Source organism: Mustela erminea, chromosome 2 (assembly GCF_009829155.1).
Source record: "Mustela erminea isolate mMusErm1 chromosome 2, mMusErm1.Pri, whole genome shotgun sequence".
Lineage (NCBI taxonomy): Eukaryota > Metazoa > Chordata > Mammalia > Carnivora > Mustelidae > Mustela > Mustela erminea.
The window spans coordinates 39,891,145-39,896,779 of NC_045615.1; the positions used below are offsets into that span (position 1 = coordinate 39,891,145).

A 5,635-nucleotide genomic window follows, 5' to 3' on the forward strand; every position below is an offset into this window, starting at 1 on the left:
TAGTTCAAAATAATTTTTTTTTTTTTTTTAGACAAAGTGTAAGCACCTTGTCCTTCAACTTTCAAGAAGTCTGTCATGTAACCCTGGAGGAAGCTGGCAACTTTATGTGAAACACATGTTGAGCCCCAGCATTCACCAATTAATGACCAGGATGCAAAGTAATTTAAACAAGGAGGGAAATAGGCTCCAGTGTCTAAAAGAAAACAAAACAAAATAAAACAGTAAGAATAATATTATGTGGTTTGAAGTCAAAACGGTAATTTTTCAAAGCTTGAACAAGTGATTTGTAAAGAAAATTCCACTTTCCTTAAGTGTGAAAACCTCTGAAAACTGAGACCAAGAAATTTGGAAGTGAACTGTGGATAACAGGGGAAAAGATTGTGGTACCAAGAGCATATATAAGCACCAACATTTTTACTTCCTTCCTAGGAATAAATCAAGGAGATTATTTGTGCAAAAGTAAGTTTTGATACAAATTACAATTTTTAGAAAGAAAATTGTAAAAGCATAATCCATTGGTACTGAAAGAAAATAGAAGTCAATCAAATACTTTAATCTTATAAAACCTTATAAAAGAGAATAATGAGATATTCTTTATTAAAAGAATAACACTCCTGGAATATCTCTTAATTGTATTTTTTCTGTTCTTAATCTTTACTATTAGGCACAATATTTTGACATATTCTTTCTTTTCTAGAATATGTAAACCATGCTTACAAAGACAAGGTCCTACAGAGAATAAAAATGACTTCAGAAATTAGGCCTCCCTCCCAAACTTCTCCATGTAAAATTTCCCAAATTGAGAAAAAAATCATAATTAAGAGAAACAGCTAAGTAGAGGTGGCTGGGTGGTTCAGTCAGTTAAGCATCTGACTCTTGATTTCAGCCCAGGGTCCTATATGATCTCAGGGTCCTGAGATCGAGCCCTGCTTTGGGCTCCACAAAGGGCATGGAGTATGCTTAGGATTCTCTCTCTCCCCTCCCTCTGTCCCTTCCCTCCTTGTGCACATGTGTTCTCTCTCTCTTCCTCAAAAGGAAACAAATCTAATTATTCATTTCAGTAAAGCTATAAATCTGATTTTCTAGACTATTTTGTTGTGAAATGATTTTAAATGATTTTAAAATTTTAGTTTTAGTTTTTTCTAATTCAAAGATATCATATGTATGTATATGTATTATATATGTGTACACATGTATATACATATATGGATATACACACATACATATATATGCATATATATACATATATGTAAACGTGTATACATGTATATCTATATATATGTGTATATATATATAAAATTTGAGAAAGACAAAAGCCCTATGAAGAAAGTAAAAGTAAATAATCAGATATCCAATAGTACAGTTTGATGCAATTTCTTCCATTTATTCTTATATTTTTAAAATAGTTTTCTTTTTTTTTTTTAAACATGGAACACTTTATGAATTTGGGTGACATCCTTGCATTAGGGTCATGCTAATCTCTGTATCACTCCAATTTTAGTATTTGTACTGTTGTTGTGAGTCAATCAAAGACTATATATCATCTTTCTTGCATTAACTATATCCATCTTGTATCACTGTATTTTGAGTTTTTTTTTTTCTTGGAATAAAGCGAGAAATCAAGGATGCTTATGAATAGGAATACAGAAATCTTCCGACCTTTAAAGAAAAAATTTGCCTATATTTTTATGTTGTTTCATCCAAATTGGTTTTGACATAAATTGTTTTAGGCAGTTTACTCTTTCAAAGCATATAATTCAATGGACTAGTTATGTGTAAAGGGGAGGGTAAGTACAGCTGGTGGTTGTTGAAATCTTTTTATTTGGTGCTGAACATTCCCTAAATCCCATTTTTTTGGTGAGTAGAAACTCATATGGTAAAATAAGGTAAGATGAAGTTTAAAAATGATAAAGTAGATCTCTTGTCTTTATATTATTGTGCACACAGCAGTCCTGACTTGGGCAGATTGGCTATTTTAATAGCTTTCACTTTGCACATAGTGCAAGAAGTTTGCTCTTACTTTTCATCACTCATAAATACATGCAAAGCTAACTGGTAATATATATGAATACAATTATTTACTGTAAGAATGCTCTCTGATACAAAATGTTATGCATAATAATGTATATTGAAAGGTAAACTCCCTACCTATATTTCATTGTGAAAGTCTAGTAAGAAAGCAACAATTCACTGCACTTGTAAATAATAAACTTACTTATTACTCTCTGGCATTTAAAAATATTTAAAGATATTGCAAATAATGCTGCAATAAACATAAGTGTGCATAGATCTCTTCCGAATTAATATTAATGTCCATTAGTACACAAATAGATAAGGAAGATGTGGTATATATGTATGTGTGTGTGTATGTATATATATAGATACATATATCTATATATATAGAGAGAGAGAGAATATTACACAGCTATAGTCATAAAAAGGATGAGATCATAAGATTTGTGACAATGTAGATGGATCTAGAGAGTATTATCCTAAGTCAAATAAGTGAAACACAGAAAGATAAATGTCATGCGAGTTCATTTATATGTGGAATCTAAAAAACAAAATAAATACATAAAGAAGGAAACAAACAAAAAGAAGAATCATACCTGTATTTACAAAAGAACAAACTGATTGTTGTCAGAGGGGAGAGGAATGGGACATTAGGCAAAAGAGATGAAGGGGAGGAGATATGAGCTTCTGGTTAGGGAATGAATAAATCACAGGGATAAAAGGCACAGCATAAAGAATATAGTCAATAATACTGTTTAGCAGTATATGGGGATCAAAGGTAGCTACACTTGTGGTGAACATAGCATAATGTATGGAGAAGCTGAATCACTATGTTGTACACTTGAAAATAATATAACTTTGTGTGTCAACTATGTTGAAATTAATTATATATAATATACATAATATATAATATTTAAAAGGATTAATTTTTTAAATATTAGCAGATTAATGTAACAAATAGGACATATGTTATTAAAGAAACAATTATAAAAATATTTAGATTGCTAATTACTGCCAGGAGAAATGAGAAATTATTTCAAAAAATTTTTTCTTACTATAATCAGAAATTTTAGCTTTTAAGAGTACTTAAAACCTAAAAAACAAAGAGTACTTAAAACCTTCCATATTTTACTGCTTAACGCTGAATCATTCTATTTTTTTAATTAAAATCCCATATTTTTAAAGTCTTTTATTATTGGTTGAGGTTACCTTTCAGTGACTAAGATATAAAATGAAGAGAAACATAACCTTTACCGTTATATGGTTCCAAAATTCTAATTTAAAAAAGCGTTACCCAATTGTGCTTTATTTGTGCACAATGTTGAATGACTAATTGCAATTATTTTCTCAAAAAGATCTTCTTTTAAATATTTTCAGTGATTCATTTAACTACAAAAGAAACTAGTGAAACTATTGATTCTTAGACACTTATAAGTATAAATTTCATTAATAAGTCAGAGTACTTTTTTTAAAAAGAATTTATTTATTTGAGAGAGAAACAGAGATAGCAAGTAAGAGCATGAAGGGGCAGGAGAGAAGCAGGCTCCCACTGAGCAAGGAGCCTGATGCAGGACTCCATCCCAGGACCTTGGGATAATGACCTGAGCCAAAGGCAGATGCTTAACTGACTGAGCTGCCCAGGCACCCACAGAGTACTTTCTAATAAAATTTTTCAGAAGTGAAGTACACTATCCAGATCTTTCAGAACCTGAAGGGCTGATCAATTTTCCATTATCTTATAACCATAGTCTTTTTACAAAAGGACACTCTAGAATACTATTTATTTTTGTGCATCCTATGGTCCTGATCACCCTTTTCTCCCCAGTTATCCGTATGTTAAATGTAAATAGAGGGAAAGGACTTAGTTCTGAGCTGGAATCAGGATACCTCATCATGATCCTGCAAGAAGTTCCTGTAGTCTGAGAAAAGACACAGTGGGCAAAGGGCCTGGGCAGCAAAAGATAAATTCTTCCCCGGGGAGCAAGCCGCAGAGATCTGAGTGCCACAACCACACTTGCAGGTCTCCATCCTACTTCACCCCTAACCATGATCATGAGAGTGGTGATGATGATGATGACTGTGACAGCTGGCACTGAGGAACTGAGCTCAAGTCTCTCCAACATTACACGGTTGAAGTCCTCACAATGACTCTGTGGAGAAGACATGAATAGGAAGGTCGTGATTGGAAAAACTAATTACTTACCCAGGGTCTCATAGGTAGTTGTTGTAGAGCCAGAAATCTTCTAGTTGATTTTGGAGGTCACACCCTTCTAGTCTTTTCACTCTCTGTCTTCCACCCCATCATCCTCCTCCGCCAGGCCTTAGATGCTGAAATTCCTTCAGGATTGGTCCACAGCCTCCTTTTTCTCATTCTGTGTCTCCATCAAGATAGCTTTAATGATTGACTGTGGACTAAGAACTTCAAAGTACATAAATCTCTGTAGATTTTATCTTTTACTTCTGACTACGTGTATCCCATGGTCATTAGAAGATAAAAGTGATAGAAATTCCTTGAACTTGTGAATATGTTGCCTTATTATGACAAAAAAAGAGTTAATATTTCTGATTAAATTAAGGATTTTGAGAAGGGGAGATTATCCTGGGTTATCTGGTGTGCCTGTTGTAGTCATGATTCCTGGTATGAGGAAAGCAAGCATGTCAAAATCAGAGTCAGATGATGGGATGAGGGAGGGAGAGCTTGGAATGAAGTGCTTTGAAGAATGAAGGAAGGAACCTGAATCAAGGGATACAGAGGGCCTCTAGAAGCTGGAAAAGGCAAGGAGGTGAATTTTCCCTAAAGTCTCCAAAAGGAACACACCCTGCCAATGCCTAGATTTTAGCTCAGTGAGAGCCATTTTGGACTTCTTTGTGTTGTTTTAAGCCAGTAAGTTTGTGGTAATTTATCACTGGAGCAATAAACTAATATAATCTTTTTAAAGAAAAATGTAATTAGTTATTTCTGAGAAAGAGCAAGAAAGAGAGAAAATGGAGGGGGAGGAGCAGCAGGAGAGAGAAAAGAAGACTCCCTGCTGAGCACAGAGCCCACTGCAGGGCTCAATCCCAGGACACTGAGGTTACCACCTGAGCTGAAACCAAGAGTTGGAAGCTTATCCAATTGAGCCACCCAGATGCTATGCAAAGCAATATAGTCTTATAAATGACACTTATACGTCCCTGCTTCAGTCATGTGCTACTTAATACGTTAAACTAGTGACAGTGAGAAATCATTAAGAAAAATATTCAGACCCAGAAAATTCAACACAATATTGAATAACAAGAACAAAATTAGAGAACTGATGTTAGAGGAAAAGCCATACTAACAAAGACAATGAGGTACTGGTGGATTAAAAGCAAAAGCAAAAACAAAACAAAACAAAAAACAGAGAGGTCAATGGAACACAACAGACAGTCCAGACATATATCTACATACACGCAGTTAACTGATCTTTGACAAAGGAGCAATGGCCATACAATAGAGCAGAGATAGTTTTCTTAACAAATGGTAGAGGAGCAACTGGACATCCACATGCAAAAAAATAAAATAAATCTAGGTAGTACCATGCACCCTTCACAAAAGTTGAATCAAAATGTATCACATACTTAAATATGAAATACAAAACAA

The 5,635-nt window shown here is 33.9% G+C and overlaps 1 non-coding gene across 1 annotated transcript; it reads right to left on the reverse strand.

Annotated features, from left to right (window-relative positions):
- Positions 1-1,421: 1,421 nt before the first annotated feature.
- Positions 1,422-1,525, reverse strand: LOC116585440. The gene has a single exon (XR_004283630.1). It is a non-coding gene; the product is annotated as a U6 spliceosomal RNA (small nuclear RNA).
- Positions 1,526-5,635: the final 4,110 nt, after the last annotated feature.